At 41.7% G+C, this 17,493-nt stretch overlaps 1 non-coding gene across 3 annotated transcripts in view; it reads left to right on the top strand.

Annotated features, from left to right (window-relative positions):
- The window catches only part of LOC110536975 (uncharacterized), a 32,232-nt gene extending 24,562 nt beyond the window's left edge, over positions 1-7,670 (top strand). For 2 of the 3 annotated variants that reach the window (XR_002475537.3, XR_016484875.1), the window contains 2 exons: positions 4,242-4,348; positions 5,878-7,670. This is a non-coding gene — a transcript (uncharacterized LOC110536975). Of the gene's footprint in view, positions 1-2,296; positions 2,562-4,241; positions 4,349-5,877 lie in introns of those variants that run through there. The other variant, XR_002475536.3, reaches the window with a different exon arrangement.
- The last annotated feature ends 9,823 nt before the right edge of the window (positions 7,671-17,493 follow it).

Here is a 17,493-nt window from a genome sequence, read left to right as displayed (position 1 = left end):
GTCGAGACCCTAGTGAGGATGACAAGCACACAGATGAGCTTCCCTGAGACTTTTTCTTACAGTTTGTGCAGAAGTTCTTTGGTTGTGCAAACCCACAGTTTCATCAGCTGTCTGGGTGGCTGGTTTCAGACGATCCCACAGGTGAAGAAGCCAGATGTGGAGGTCCTGGGCTGGCATGGTTACACATGGTCTGCGGTTGTGAGGCGAGTTGGACATACTGCCAAATTTTATAAAAACAATGTTGGGGCTAAACCGTCTCAACAGTTTGTGCCCAAGAATCAAGACAAGAGTCCAGTGATGTGCTGGATGTGTAAGGTCCAACATCCTCCAGGTTCCTGCCCTCTCTATGGCCAGCGTCAGGATACAGAAAATGTTCAAAGGACAGAAGACTGACAGGCATGGTGGCTTTCATTCAGTTGGGTCGGCCTCAAGGCCATCCATGAAGCCTTCAGACCCCTGGCTGTCTTATTCCTATTCCTCAACAACTGTTGGTCCCCTTGACTGTTAGGAACTGGAGAGGGAAAGCCATAATGGACACAGGGTTAACTTACACCCCGATGCAGGAGCCCCTCTAGAGAAAGATGGTATTACTGCATGAGGAGCTTCGAACCTGGGAGGAAAGACCATTGTCCTTGGCCAATGGAGAACCGACCAATCCCTAGGGCTGGATTGATATGGAGATAAAGCTGCATGATGAGATTATCACCCTGCCTGTGACTATTCCAGATCCCGGCTTTTGCATTTGCTGTGGTCCTTGGCCTGGACTTTATGTTCTTCATTGCACTGATCAGTTTCGATGTCAGAACCATCCCATTGGCTGCGCTCTGACCCTTCAACCTGGAAATGCACTGATTTCAGGCTGAAGCGATGCCTTTCCTCTACCGAACATCAATGTCATACAGGAATCTCTGGCTGGAGCAACTATTTTCAGTCATCTGGATCTGAACAGCGGATATTGACAGGTGGCAATGGATCCCATCAGTCAGGACAAGACTGCCTTCGTCTGCCTGTTAAACACATTTTTATTCCTGAATGTATTTAGGCTTGCTGTAACAAAGGAGTTGAATACTTATTGACTTGACATTTTCAGCTTTTAAATGTTTTATTAATTTGTAAACCATAATTCCACTTTGACATAATGAAGTATAGTGTGTAGGCCAGTGACACAATTTCAATTGAATCCATTTTAAATTCAGGCTTTAACACAACAAAATGTTGGAAAGGTCAAGTGGTGTGAAGGCACTGTTACTGTGTCAAACACACTCCATCCACATCAAATCAAAGTTTATTTGTCACGTGCGCCAAATACAACAGGTATAGTGAAATGCTTACTTACAGGCTCTAACCAACAGTGTAAAAAAGAAATAAAACAACAGTAAAAAGACAGGCTATATACATTAGTGAGGCTATAAAAGTAGCGAGGCTATAAAAGTAGCGAGGTTACATACAGACACTGGTTAGTCAGGCTGATTGAGGTAGTATGTGGATATGGAGTTGGGGTTATGTTAGGTACCTACTGACCCCTTGCCTAGTTAAATAAATAAAAAAAGTCCCCAAAACATTTACTTTTATTTTATCAATGACATGAATTGCTAAATAAAGTTTTAGGGAAATACAGGCAGGCACCACATTACTAAAATACTAAACAGCTCAATCAATCAAGCATGATGGTCTTGTAAGTATAAAAGCAAATATTGTTTTCAAAAAATAAAAAGTTTGAAAAGGTAGTGTAATGGGATTAGTGTGGTGTACGTGTGAAGACTACAATACTTGAATGAGGCACAAATCACATTATTGTGGGAGCACCTCGTCCAAGAGTATGAATTAGGCATTTGAGAAGGTTTGAATCCTGCCTACACATTGTTTGAAGTAACACAGCTACTGTAGTAGGTGAAAGCTGTGTGGTGGAAAACCTTGGTAGAGCATGGCTGGAGTAGGCATTGTGGTGCTCATGTGAATTTCCTTCGTTTTTCCCCGCTTCTGACCAATGCCTATTTCGCATTTTTATAATTAGAATTGAAAGTTAAGTTACTGCATCTATATGGTGATATGATAACGATGTGAATGTGATGCAGAACTCTCCTCTTTTTAAGAGTCAAAATGCACTTTATAAAAAAAAAAAAATTAAATTAGCTACTGAGTCTGACACCAATTTACTCCTCCTGACTCCCACTGGTCACCCCCTTCATAAGAGCATGTGAGTCCAGTTAGCCAGGAGAATTTGATGAATCATTTTGAATGCCCAGTATTGTTGTTCTCTTTTCTACTAAACTAGGCCCGTGGAGAGAGTCTGCTCATTGGCCGAGAGGAGGGAAGGAGAAGACTAGGCGATAGAGGAGTCACTGGGGTCTCCTGGGAATGGTTAATATTTGAAGCATATAAGGTTTATTTTTGAGGCCTCTGTGTGTTTGTTCAGTGGCTAATGAGTAGAACTGGCAGCAGGCGGGCAGGCAGGCGGGCAGCTAGCTTAGTGGTCGTAGTAAACGGGAGCTATGTTACCTTCACTGCATTTAGGAGCGCCCGGTGAGGAGAGCTGATGTACGTAGTGGTGGACTATTTTTGTGAGTTATTTATCTGTTGAAAGTTGACTCAATTCAGTTGATTTAGAATATGATAATGTTGTTAAATATGATATGAAGTATGCGAGCTTGAAGTTTTCGGTTTGAAATTATTTGACAGTATCTGCATGTTTGTTGTATGTCTGGTTGAAGACCGATTGCAAGGTTGTTCCATCCAGTAATTGACCATATGTTACCTTATGTCATATGTCTCCTTGCGCTTCTGATGATTTTTCTATGCATGATGACAGACCAACATAGTGGAATACTTAAAAAAATATATATATATATCCCTTGTTGTTCAGAGACAACTATGCTTCTTGGGCATGGGATTATATCACTCCCTTGGCTTCCTCATTTCTTGGCTAAATTATTTATCAAAGTAATGGCTTCCAATGTGAACTAATTCAATTTTAAAATTTCAGGTCGGGAGATGCGAAATATAATGCCAATGGCTTGAATTGAGAACATTCCCCCCTTTCTTTCCACTCACTCATTGTAGTGTGTAATGTCTAGGTCACAGGGTCTGATCATTTGAAAGGCTAGAATGACTGCAACTGAAAACACATTGGAGTTGTGGATTCTAGGCATTTCCCCTCAGGTCTCACCCAATGACAGTTGAGAACAGGGCCATGTTTAATGAGCGACCTCAAAAACCTCTCTCTAAAACTGATGTTGTGTAGTGTTTGTTTACACGTATGGAAGCAGATGTCAGGGTTATTTATCTATGTTGATGGCTTTAGTGGAAAATCTGATATGATTCAATGATGAGGCTTGAGGTTCCAACCTAAGCAGCTGTTTCCAAGCCTCGTGACTGCAGTTGCTTAGTCTCCCATTAGGAGGTTTGTAGACTGGTTGAAGTGGGAGAGGGATACTTTGTCATGAGAGAAGATCTCCTTATGCAATGTTATGGTTTGAAAATGACCATTGTAAATGCTCGGTCTAGACTGTGTTTTATAATATGATTTTCAATGTAGCTCTTATGTCCTGATTCTGTTACGTTTTCATCAGGACAGACCTATCCTAGATATTTGGTTCTGACAAAAAACTGAGTTTGGAATCCCAGTAGTCTCATGGAACACGGAATGACTTGAGACAATGTTGCCTTAGTTCTTAGATAAAGTGGTTAAGTAATTGAATCATATTCAAGCTGAAGACCAGATTTTAGGCATAAAGGCCACAGTCACTGACACTGCATGCTGACATGGCATGTGATGCACACAGCCAGACTACCCTCTGTGTCTTCCAGACTACCCACCCTCTGTGTCTTCCAGACTACCCACCCTCTGTGTCTTCCAGACTACCCGCCCTCTGTGTATTCCAGACTAAAAACCTAAAAAAGTCTGTGTCTGTCTGGAAACCCTGTCTGTCTGTCTGTCTGGAAACCCTGTCTGTCTGGAAACCCTGTCTGTCTGTCTGTCTGTCTGTCTGTCTGGAAACCCTGTCTGTCTGTACTTGTTGTGTCACTAGCACTAATATTGTAAGTATTCCTAGTTGGGTTATGTCAATGTTGAATTTTGAATACCAGTATAACACTAAATGATCAGTCTAATCTGCTTGACCACAATGCCACATGCGGTGCCTTTCACTTTGAGGACATCAAGTTGCTCCCCTTGTGACATTTGTGTGTTGTGCTGTTGTTTCTGATACACTAACACCCCACCACTTTACTCTGTCTTTCAGGTCGGCTGTATGAACTCAACCATTCAGAGCCTGTCACTCATGTACATGACCCTGGGCCAAGAACATGTATGTAAAGCGCTGCACGGCCACCTCTCTCTCCAATACACGTATGTTTATTATTATTTATTTATTCACAGTCGGCTTGGCAGGATGTCCGATCCAAAGTTCTCTCCTGTAGCAGGAACTGCTGAAAGCATAGCAAAAAAACAGGGACTAACTTGAAGGTGGAACGCAAACAAATATATTTTCTGTCAATTCCGATAAACATTTGGTCGCATTTTTGTAGAGTCATTTGTTTGTCGGTTTGTGCAAAACATTTAGGGTGAATACTTTGGATTCTTCTACGAACTTCAAAATATAGTTTTATTAAAATGTTATTTTATTTTAAATAAAATTTAAAAAAATGTGTCACATGCACAGAAAACAACAGGTTTACCTTACTTATATGCTTACTTACAATCCTTAACCAACAATGCCGTTTTACAAAATATGGAAAAATAACTAATATTTAGAGCACATTTTGTTTTAATTTTGAATTTAATTATCTTGTGAGAAAATGTTGAAATGTAATCTAACCAATTAATATCCTAATATTAATGTTAATAAGTTAAGACCAAGCCACAACGGTAAATAGCTTGTAACCTTCTGCTTAACATATCTACTTGAGTATTGGTGTGTTTCTACATATACTGTAAGTTGGTGTGTGTTTACATTTGTACATAATATATAATAATATATGCCATTTAGCAGATGCTTTTATCTAATGCGTGCATACATTTCACATACTGCTGATCCAACTGAGCTACAGAGAGGACTATATGAATGTTGGTGTGTGTTTCTACATGTGTTTACATTGTATCCCCTGATACCAGTCAGTCAGGAGGTGACTCATTCAGGAGGAGTACATCACTCCTCTGCCAGACTTCCGACTATGAACGGTCCGTTTTCAGTTAGATTGATATTTCTATGTGTGTGTGTTGACATTTTATACCTTGTAGTTTCTCATCAGGTGTCTCAGTCAGGAGGACAGTGGGATCATCAATCCTCTCAGAGTTAGACCTCAGACTATGAACTGTCCATTTTCAGTTATTATGGTACCGGTGCTGTGTGCCTGTCAAGTACAGTACTATGATAACTGAAGATTGGCAGTGCCATCGCAGTGGTTCTCTGTGCAACCTTCTGAGGCAGCCAGGCCTAAAGACCACTGGTTTCTTTCAATTCTGAGTATCAACATTCTAGAATCTACTATATGTATTATCTGTTTTCTGATTCTGAATTCTCAGTAATGATGTTGTCCTATTTAGAATTTCCCTGATGTGTATATTTTGTTGTCTATGGGGGATCATGGAGACCTTTGAGCTGTTATTTAGTTGTTTGAAGGCATCCCAAAGCACACGCTGTCCTGGGTCATCTCTGACATCACACAGGGGCAGAGGTCACAGTGCTTCTCAGTATTCCATTGTGTTTGACTTCCCCTCTGGCCTTCACAGCCTGTTTGTAGGATGCTCTAGTGTTTTGTATTTGACTGTGTTGTAAAATAACAAGTAATCTCTTCGTGAGCTAGCTTGTTGCACTGCTGTATTTGAGTTGCCAAGCCACCCACCTGAAATGGTCTCACTTTCTCACTCACTCCCAGGTTTGACATACTCAGACATGACAGACTTTTTCCAGATGAGGTTTAAGATGGAGACTCCGACATCATCAAATCTGTCGTTCTGCCCCTGAACAAGGCAGTTAACCCACGGTTCCTAGGCCGTCATTGAAAATAATAATTTGTTCTTAACTGACTTGCCTAGTTAAATAAAGGTCAAATCAAAAAAATCATCGGAGGACAAGAGAGAAGGAGGAGACCAAGTACAGATGACCTGTGTTGAGAGCCGGGTTTACCAATATCAGCAAATCAATATTTTTATACCAGAGTCGTTCTTGAATTACGGTGGCATTTGGGTATGGCGTAATTAAAAACAACATTCTTTCTAGATTTGTATTTATTATTTACCGTTAGGATAACATTGTGCCACCAGTAGGAGTCGTAACACCAATGAGAATTTTGTTTATTGAGGATTTTCTTAAATGGAGGCCACCGATACTTAAATCTAAGATCATTAACCCAGAAAATAGTTGACTAAAGGGAGATTAATAATTGAGCTCATAATGTTATGTCCCTTTTTAAATGGACTAACCCCAAGTGACACTGGATTCAGACACACCACATTATCAATGGAATCCTCAAATGTATGACATAATAAAAAATAGTGTGATTAGCTAACAATTTTATTTAATAAAGACCTCTCCCCCGATGTTTTCCACAGGAGGGAATGGTCGAGGTCCTTGTATATCTTGTATGAGTGGTTTTTAAGGCGGTAACTCCAAGGAAATAAAACTGAGGGACAGATATAGTAGTAAAAAATATTAATTTTTTTAATAGCCTTTGTTTTCATTGATCTAAACAATATATTAAATACCTTTTTCATCTTCTAACATTCAAAATAATATTTAGCTCTAAATCCCCAAAATGTCACTACAACTTCACACATCACTACTGGGAGAAGCCAATGTGATTACTTGCCCTACATACTTTATACTGCAAAACTTTCTGTTAATACATTGTTTAATGGACTTGCATTACAGTAGCTAAGAGGTGGCGAAGTATGTCTATGATAAGATGCTGCACTACCTTCTTGACAGCACTGTCAACAAGGCAGGTCCTACAGGCCTATGACTATTCAGTCGTGTGGTCAGGTGCCACAAAAAAGGACTTTGGAAAATTGCATTTGGTTCAGAACAGGGCAGCGCGGCTGGCCCTTGGATGTACACAGAGAGCTAATATTAATAATATGCATGTCAATCTCTCCTGGTTCAAAATGGAGGAGAGATGGACTTTATCACTACTTGTATTTATGAGAGGTATTGACATGTTGAAGGCACCAAGCTGTCTGTTTGAACTACTGGCACACAGCTCGAACACCAATGCATATCCCACAAGACATGCCACAAGAGGTCTCTTCACAGTCCCCAAGTCCAGAACAGACTATGGAAAGCGCACAGTACTAAATAGAGCCATGACTACATGGAACTCTATTCCACATCTCGTAACTCATGCAAGCAGTAAAATTAGATACAAAAATATTTTTTTTAAATCTATTTTTTAAAATATTTTAAACACCTTATCGAACAGCGGGGACTGTGAATCAATACATTCACAGTCCCCACATTCACAGTCCCCTGTTTATGGAGCATAAACACACGATAGCATACGCACTATATAGTCATGTGCACATGGATTTTGTACGGTATATATGTGGTGGAGTAGGGGACCTGAGGGCACACAGTCTGAATGTAATGTTTTTATAATTGTATGAACTGCCTTCATTTTGCTGCCTTGGCAGCAGCTAATGGGGATACATAATAAATACAAATTTGTTTTATTATTGTCTAACTATTTGTCAGTTTTTCATGGTTGCAAAGGGACACATGCCACCACAATTCAAGAATGAACCATGTATGATTATGTGGCACTCTCACCCGTGTCTCCGAGGCACTTTGGTATGCCAAGATACCTGTCTGTAGGCTATGTTGGTGGAGTGTTCTCTCTCTGACCCTCCTCCAAAATTGCACTCAGTCTTGATTCCTATTCGTACCTTAATGTGCCTTTCATTGTTGTTACGAATTGTGTTCATATTTATTTATGTTGCCGATAACGATCCTTCCAGTTTTCCTCATCTGGATTCTCTCCTGCTATAGAACATTAAATCCCTCCGTAGGATCCATTTCAGTAATTCAGCAGGGTAAATAGATGGGTATGTGCATACCGTATGCCCTGTGATACTGTAATCAGGTATGTGCATACCGTATGCCCTGTGATACTGTAATCAGGGTTCGTTTGGAGTCACTTTCACTGACTCCCTGAGGCGCACAGCCATGGTTAATATCAAATCAAATGTATTTATAAAGCCCTTCTTACATCAGTTGATATCTCAAAGTGCTGTACAGAAACCCAGCCTAAAACCCCAAACAGCAAGCAATGCAGGTGTAGAAGCACAATATGTATGTCTATGGTGCCTGCCCAGGGTTAACATGTATGTCTATGGTGCCTGCCCAGGGTTAACATGTATGTCTATGGTGCCTGCCCAGGGTTAACATGTATGTCTATAGTGCCTGCCCAGGGTTAACATGTATGTCTATGGTGCCTGCCCAGGGTTAACATGTATGTCTATGGTGCCTGCCCAGGGTTAACATGTATGTCTATGGTGCCTGCCCAGGGTTAACATGTATGTCTATAGTGCCTGCCCAGGGTTAACATGTATGTCTATGGTGCCTGCCCAGGGTTAACATGTATGTCTATGGTGCCTGCCCAGGGTTAACATGTATGTCTATAGTGCCTGCCCAGGGTTAACATGTATGTCTATGGTGCCTGCCCAGGGTTAACATGTATGTCTATGGTGCCTGCCCAGGGTTAACATGTATGTCTATGGTGCCTGCCCAGGGTTAACATGTATGTCTATGGTGCCCGCCCAGGGTTAACATGTATGTCTATGGTGCCCGCCCAGGGTTAACATGTATGTCTATGGTGCCCGCCCAGGGTTAACATGTATGTCTATGGTGCCCGCCCAGGGTTAATATGTATGTCTATGGTGCCCGCCCAGGGTTAACATGTATGTCTATGGTGCCCGCCCAGGGTTAATATGTATGTCTATGGTGCCCGCCCAGGGTTAATATGTATGTCTATGGTGCCTGCCCAGGGTTAATATATATGTCTATGGTGCCCGCTCATGGTGACAGGCCGTCAGCTACAGTAGCTGTTCTACATAGCCAACAGTGCCCTGCAGCAGCATCAGAACGCCTCAGTGGCTCAGCAAAGGCCTCCCTCCACCTACTGCCCATGGACCTAACCTTTGATGTTTGCAGCTCTGTATGGCGGAAACTTCACCTCTACACTGCTAATATCTATCCAGACCCTTCAGATCGGCAAAGATGTCCATATTAGGGCCAAGGGGTAGGTAGAGATTGAATTGAGACCAGCTGTAGTCGTCAATGTGCTGAAAGAAGAAACCTTGAATGCCTTCATTATCCACACAGGGCTGCTTCAACAGCCACAGGGTGGCGCTAGCTATTTGTCTAACAGTTCTCTGGTACTGTGCTGTGTAGTTGGTTCCTTGCTGAGCGACCAGAGGATATTTCTCAAAAAACTACGATCTTTGTCCCTATGTGCAGTTGCAAACCATAGTCTGGCTTTTTTATGGCGGTTTTGGAGCAGTGGGTTCTTCCTTGCTGAGCGTCCTTTCAGGTTATGTCGATACTGTGGATATAGATACTTTTGTACCTGTTCCCTCCAGCATCTTCACAAGATCCTTTGCTGTTGTTCTGGGATTGATTTGCACTTTTCGCACCAAAGTACGTTCATCTCTAGGAGACAGAACGCGTCTCCTTCCTGAGCGGTATGACGGCTGCGTGGTCCCATGTTGTTTATACTTGTCTCCCCTCATTATTGATTAGAAGTTCCAAGACAGCGTATGTAAACAGAGTATGTAAACAGCGTATTCCACGACAGCAAATGTCAGCTTCTGACTTCAACTGTATAAGTCTCCAGCTTCAGTGATTTCCTCTGTCCTCTCTCACCTACTTTTGAAAAAGGTCAAAGGTAATTGAGGAGAGGGAATGTAGACTTTCTTTCTCCACTTGCGAATGACATTTACAGGGGTGGATGACAAAAACAAATGGAATCAGCTGCGCAAGACATTTAATAGATAAAATGATAAGTAGCGTATTGTTTTTAAACACGTGAGTATACATTTCATTTATTCAAGTATGCATTAATCTTTATTAAACACATTTTTAAAAACACTATCAGATATTGAAAGCGTTTCCAAAGGATCCTTTCAGTTCGACTAGCTCACCATGACAAATCATAAAAATATACATATATTACTCATAAAAGCAGTCTGATTTGATTTGACAATTTAAAATACATTACAGAAGGCACAGATACATATACATTTGTCTGCAGCAAAGTGATAATCTGTTATCATCAGAAAGTTTAATGGTTTGGTTCATCAACCTTGCTTCCTGACTCTATACTATAGCTTAATTGACGCATATCTCATTTACTGTAATATTGTCTGAGCCAGTACATATGCCATTTGGCCTCCCGGGTGGCGCAGTGGTTAAGGGCGCAGCGCCAGCTGTGCCATCAGAGTCCCTGGGTTCGCGCCCAGGCTCTCCGTGGGGCGACGCACTTAGCCTAGCGTCGTCCGGGTTAGGGAGGGCTTGGTCGGTAGGGATGTCCTTGTCTCATCGCGCACCAGCGACTCCTGTGGCGGGCTGGGCGCAGTGCGCGCTAGCCAAGGTTGCCAGGTGCACGGTGTAGCCTCCGACACATTGGTGCGACTGGATGCGGATCATTTACTGGATCATTTACTGTGAGATATGCGTCAATTAAGCTATAGTATAGAGTCAGGAAGCAAGGTTGATGAACCAAACCATTCAACTTTCTGCTTCTTAACACAGCACGCATCCAGTTGGTTGGGTCTCTCCCGAGCCCGTACGGGAGTTGTAGCGATGAGACAAGATAGTAGCTACTACAACAATTGGATCAAATCAAATCAAATTTGATACATGGTTAGCAGATGTTAATGCGAGTGTAGCGAAATACCACGAAAAAGGGGTAAAAAAAAAATAACAATCTATAGTTTTGGCAACACCAGGAACGCACAATCCCTCCATCAGTGCTCAGACTGTCCGCAATAGGCTGAGAGAGGCTGGACTGGACTGGACTGAGGGCCTGTTGTAAGGCAGGTCCTCACCAGACATCTCCGGCAACAACGTCGCCTATGGGCACAAACCCACCGTCGCTGGACCAGACAGGACTGGCAAAAAGTGCTCTTCACTGACAAGGAGCGGTTTTGTCTCACCAGGGGTGATGGTCAGATTTGCGTTTATCGACCAAGGAATGAGCGTTACACAAAGGCCTGTACTCTGGAGCGGGATCGAGGTGGAGGGTCCGTCATGGTCTGGGGCGGTGTGTCACAGCATTATCGGACTGAGCTTGTTGTCATTGTAGGTAATCTACAGCATGACAATGCCACCAGCCATACTGCTCGTTCTGTGCGTGATTTCCTGCAAGATAGGAATGTCAGTGTTTTGCCATGGCCAGCGAAGAGCCCAGATCTCAATCCCATGGGACCTGTTGGATCGGAGGGTGAGGGCTGGGGCCATTCCCCCAAGAAATGTCAGGGGCCTTGGTGGAAGAGTGGGGTAACATCTCACAGCAAGAACAGGCAAATCTGGTGTAGTCCATGAGGAGAAGATGCACTGCAGTACTTAATGCAGCTGGTGGCCACACCAGTTACTGACTGTAACTTTTGATTTGAACCCCCCCTTTGTTCAGGGACACATTATTCAATTTCTGTTAGTCACATGTCTGTGGAACCTGTTCAGTTTGTCTCAGTTGTTGAATCTTATTATGTTCATACAAATATTTACACGTTAAGTTTGCTGAAAATAAACGCAGTTGACAGTGAGATGACATTTCTTTTTTTGCTGAGTTTATTTCTATTATTAATTTCCTTTGACTTTGATGCCTCATGATTGCGCACAGCTCTGTTCAAGTAGACTGGGATTTTGCTGTGATCTCATAGGGGTGCCAATGGGCTGACTGTGAAGACTCTGAGAGACTCTGGGTTGAGGTCAATGATAAAGTAGTCTACAGTACTACTGCCAAGAGATGAGCTATAGGTGTACCTCCCGTAGGAGTCCCCTCAAAGCCTAGCATTGACTATGTACATGCCCTTCGTGCGACAGAGCTGCAGGTGTTGTGACTCGTTTTTTTTGGTTATGTTGTTGTAGTTGTGCCACGGGGGAAGGAATGCTGTCACCTCCAGGTAGGTGTTTGTCCCCCTGTGTGCTGAGGGTGTCAGGTTCTTGTCCAGTTCTGGCTTTTAGGTCGCCACAGACTAGAACATATCCCTGGGCCTGGAAATGATTAATTCCCCCTCCAGGATGGAGAAGCTGTCTTCGTTAAGGTATGGAGATTCTAGTAGTGGGATGATATAGGTAGCACACAGGAGGATATTTTTCTTTGTTGAGATCATTTCCTTTTGATTTTCTAGACATGGATGGGACTACCAGCTCTCTGTAACCTAGAGGGCAACCAGTGGATTCATCTCCTCTAGAGGTCGACCGATTAATCGGAATGGGCGATTAATTAGGGCCGATTTCAAGTTTTCATAACAATCGGAAATCGGTATTTTTGGGTGCCAATTTGCCGATTTTTTTTTTTTTTTTTTTTTTTTTTTTTTTTTTTTGTAAATAAATAAAATAAATATAAATAAATAAAATAAAAAAATAAAAATGGATACCTTTATTTAACTAGGCAAGTCAGTTAAGAACACATTCTTATTTTCAATGACGACCTAGGAACAGTGAGGTTACTGCCTCGTTCAGGGTCCGAACGACAGATTTTCACCTTGTCAGCTCGGGGAACCAATCTTGCAACCACAGCTAACTAGTCCAACTCAATATCGACCTACCTCGCTCTCGTTGCACTCCACAAGGAGACTGCCTGTTATGCGAATGCAGTAAGCCAAGGTCAGTTGCTAGCTAGCATTAAACTTATCTTTTAAAAACAATCAATCATAATCACTAGTTAACTACACATGGTTAATGATATTACTAGATATTATCTAGCGTGTCCTGTGTTGCATATAATCTGACTGAGCATACAAGCATACAAGCATGACTTCAAGCCGATCAACTGCCGAGATGAGGCTGGTGTAACCGAAGTGAAATGGCTAGCTAGTTAGCGCGCGCTAATAGCGTTTCAAACGTCACTCGCTCTGAGCCTGTGGTTGTTTCCCTTGCTCTGCATGGGTAACGCTGCTTCGATGGTGGCTGTTGTCATTGTGTTGCTGGTTCGAGCCCAGGGAGGAGCGAGGAGAGGGACGGAAGCTATACTGTTACACTGGCAATACTAAAGTGCCTATAAGAACATCCAATAGTCAAAGGTTAATGAAATACAAATGGTATAGAGGGAAATAGTCCTATAATTCCTATAATAACTACAACCTAAAACTTCTTGCCTGGGAATATTGAAGACTCATGTTAAAAGGAACCACCAGCTTTCATATGTTCTCATGTTCTGAGCAAGGAACTTAAACGTTAGCTTTCTTACATGGCACATATTGCACTTTTAAAACACTTTGTTTTTGCATTATTTAAACCAAATTGAACATGTTTCATTATTTACTTGAGGCTAAATTGATTTTATTGATGTATTATATTAAGTTAAAATGTGTTCATTCAGTATTGTTGTAATTGTCATTATTACAAATAAATAAGTAAAAATCGTCCGATTAATCGGTATCGGCTATTTTGGTCCTCCAATTATCTGTATCGGTGTTGAAAAATCATAATCGGTCGACCTCTAATCTCCTCTATACCATGTTTATTGTAGGATGACAATGTCTTTATTTCTAATTTCTTTGGTGAAGTCCAGGTTCCTGCTCTTTAGGCCAAAGGCAGATGACCTCAGTCCTGGGATTTTCCAGGATGAGATAGTGAAGGCTTTGTGTTCCATAAAGTGTCCAATGTTGTTAGTCGTGTGGTTTGGCCTCCACAGTAAGTGTGAGCAGAGCCTACTAAGCATCTGATACATGTCTCTCTCTCTCTCTCTTGTTCCACATTATCATGTTTCAGTCTGTTCTTTGCATAGATTAAAGCTAGATTCCTTAATTGAAACAATAACAAAGAGCACACCAAACCTCTGTTTCGGTAAGAGGCTGAGGAATGGGCTTGGAGAAATGTAGCCACTCTCAAATTCATAGCGAGAGCTATGGATGCAAGGACTGATCATCCATGATATAAAATTATAGTTTTAACCATGTTTTATACAGCCTTTGTTTACTTTTACGTTGTTTACAAATGTTTGTGTAAAAACAGCATATATTTCAGGTTCTGGTGGGGTATGACAGTTGAACTAAGCTCACAATGCTTTTATAAGTTATATTCCTCAAGAATAAATGGGCAAATATCATTAATTTATAAGTTCAAAAAGTTATGTCGCAATGAAAGATTCTAGCTTTAAGGCATACTTCAAATAATTGGATTTGGGCCAAGATGTGAGCACAAACACACCTTTGCTTTCCTGCCATTACTTGCTTACAGTGTATGTGTATGTGTGTGTGTGTGTGTGTGCATGCGTGCGTTTGTGTGTGTCTCCATCCCATCATTCATTCTAAGGCTATGATGAATAATGCCTCATTGAGCCAAGCATGTCTGGGCTGGATGGGTTTAGTCCACCAATGAATTCAAATGGGAATTCGCACAGTAGTACACTGTAGTCCTTGTTAGTCCACATGGCATATGACTGACTACTGCTGGGAAGAGAGTGGAAATAGGAGGAGGGAGGAAACGCCACATGGAAACTATCATGACCTTGGTTTCACAATCTGGCTCTGAGACAGACAGACACACCATTTTGACACTGGTTAATCGGTCCACAATCTGGCTCTGAGACACACAGACACACCATTTTGACACTGGTTAATCGGTCCACAATCTGGCTCTGAGACACACAGACACACCATTTTGACACTGGTTAATCGGTCCACAATCTGGCTCTGAGACAGACAGACACACCATTTTGACACTGGTTAATCGGTCCACAATCTGGCTCTGAGACACACAGACACACCATTTTGACACTGGTTAATCGGTCCACAATCTGGCAAAACTGTCTTCACGTATTTGGTTGCATGTCGGAGGGAAAACCACACACCAGAACAACCCAGTAGCAACAAGAAGGAATCTCTTTCATCCTTATGTTCACCTTGGTGGGCTGACTGGGAACAGTCTTTGCTGTGATCAAAAGAAACTTAGTCAAACGTGTGGGGGAAGGTTGGTGTTGAGTTAGAGAGTCATAATGGTGTGTTGTCATGACATCCAACGGTGTGCTGATAGAGAGTCATAATGGTGTGCTGGTATCACAGAGGTGTTGGTTGTCTCCCTGGGTAAACCATTTGGGGCGGCAGTGTAGTCTAGTGGTTAGAGCATTGGACTAGTAAGATCAAATCCCCGAGCTGACAAGGTACAAAATCTGTCGTTAACAAGGCAGTTAACCCACCGTTCCTAGGCTGTCATTGAAAGTAAGAATTTGTTCTTAACTGACTTGCCTAGTTAAATAAAGGTAAATATTCAGTTTGACATATCATTCAGGACAGTGTTTTATAGTGTAGTAGGGGTTATATTGTGTGTTGCGGTGGAATTAGGGTGGATGCGTGGGACATGATGTTGTTCCCATAGGATTCCCAGAAGTACTTTCTCCCCCAATGTGAAGTTGATAGTGTGGGAACAAGGTTGATTGCATATCAGACCGTGTGTAGTGCTTTGGCACTTGTGTAGTATGAGTGTGTGACGGTGCTATGAAGTATATCGTTCCTTATGAAAAATTGATGTATATTGTTATTTATGATAAATGATGAGGTATATTGTTCTTTATGATAAATGATGAGGTATAGAGTGCCACAATATAAAACAATTTAGGTCTCTTACGATGAAATAACCATTTGCCCTTACGTTAAGGTGCTACACAAACAAACCACCTATTTTTCCTGTAACAAAGCCAACAAGTACATCGAAGTTTAACATGTTCTGTTCTGACAATCAGTCAAATGTAAGCGTGGTCTTTGATCTATTTGTGACAGATAGATAACGTCTATGTATAGCCTACTCCCATGTTAACATGGCATGACAACAATCATACAGTAGGACTTGGCAAAATTGCATAAACAGATCTAGGATCAGGCTAGCAAAATGTTGATTCTCTGCACTGTTCCATTCCGTCCCCTGGACTACACACTAGCTCAGTGGTACTCATTGCGTGGCCCGCAGGCCGCATGCGGCCCACTTTCCCTTAATTTGTGGCTCGCTGTGATTTTCCTGTTTTCCATTCATAATACAATTTCAATTCAATGTGTTTAATGCAGGCCTGAATTACTTAATTGAATATATATATTGTTCCCTGGACGGCAGATAGATGGCAGTATAGTGCAGCTGTTGAACAGAAAGGCCTAAATAGAAAATTTGCCGAAATAGAACGCAACTGCTCTGTAACGGTAGTCGTATGAAGAAGGTGAGGACCAAAGCGCAGCGTGGTAAGTGTTCATATCTTTTAATTAAGTAATAAATCAGAACAAAACAATAAATGACCAACGAACAGTCCGTAAGGTGAATGACAAAAAAAACACTAAACAGGAAAATAATCACCCACAACTCAAAAGTGAAACCAGGCTACCTAAATATGGTTCTCAATCAGGGACAACGATAAACAGCTACCTCTGATTGAGAACCATACCAGGCCAAACACAGAAATCCCAAAACATAGAAAAAGGAACATAGACAACCCACCCAACTCACGCCCTGACCATACTAAAACAAAGACATAATAAAATAACTAAGGTCAGAACGTGACATGCTCATCTACAGCGATCGACACATATCGGTTTGCTACTAGCTAATTTTGAAGTCTTGTCGACATTAATCGATTTATTGTAAAAGGAAACGGAAATCTATTGACAAGGAAAATGAGGGGGAAGAGCTGGAGAACAACGTGACAGCTGTGAACGAACAACCACTGGAGAACCAGGAAAATCACTAGCTAGATAACGTAGCTAACATGGTTCTGGTGGCTAAGAGAAGAATACGGTCGATTCAAGAAGAACACAGAAAGTTCCAAGTGAAATGGACGGACAAGTATTTTTTTGTACTGCATGATGGGACTAGCTCACTTTGTTTTATTTGCCAGAAGGCAGTAAAAAAAAAAAAAATAGCAAATTTAGAGCGACATTTCCAGTCACACCATGCCTACTTTCACGAAACATATCCACCACAAAGCAACCACAGAAACAACAACATAACTCAACTCAAAAGGACAACAACAAATGATAGACAGATCTAGCACTGTTGCAGAGAAAAAGACAAGAGGCAACATATGAGATTGCTTGGATACATGTGAGAAACAAGAAGGCCTTCACAGACGCGGAGATTGTAAAATAAAGTTTTTTGGCCTCAGACAAAATATTGTATGCTGATTTCACAAACAAGGAAGCTATTTTTTCTGAAAGCCCTTGTTAAATTTTTTGCTGATAATAATAATAATGACTGGTCAAATCTGGCATCTGTGTGCACTGACGGCACCCAAACATGCGAGGGAAGGAGAAAGGACTCATAGGCCTGATGAGAAAGAGAGAGGATATTC

The sequence above is a fragment of the Oncorhynchus mykiss genome, chromosome 12 (genome assembly GCF_057628025.1).
Source record: "Oncorhynchus mykiss isolate SJ-2025 chromosome 12, ASM5762802v1, whole genome shotgun sequence".
In the NCBI taxonomy this organism is placed as follows: domain Eukaryota; kingdom Metazoa; phylum Chordata; class Actinopteri; order Salmoniformes; family Salmonidae; genus Oncorhynchus; species Oncorhynchus mykiss.
The sequence above is the reverse complement of the archived record's forward strand: the minus strand, read 5'-3'. Positions and strand labels throughout refer to the sequence as shown.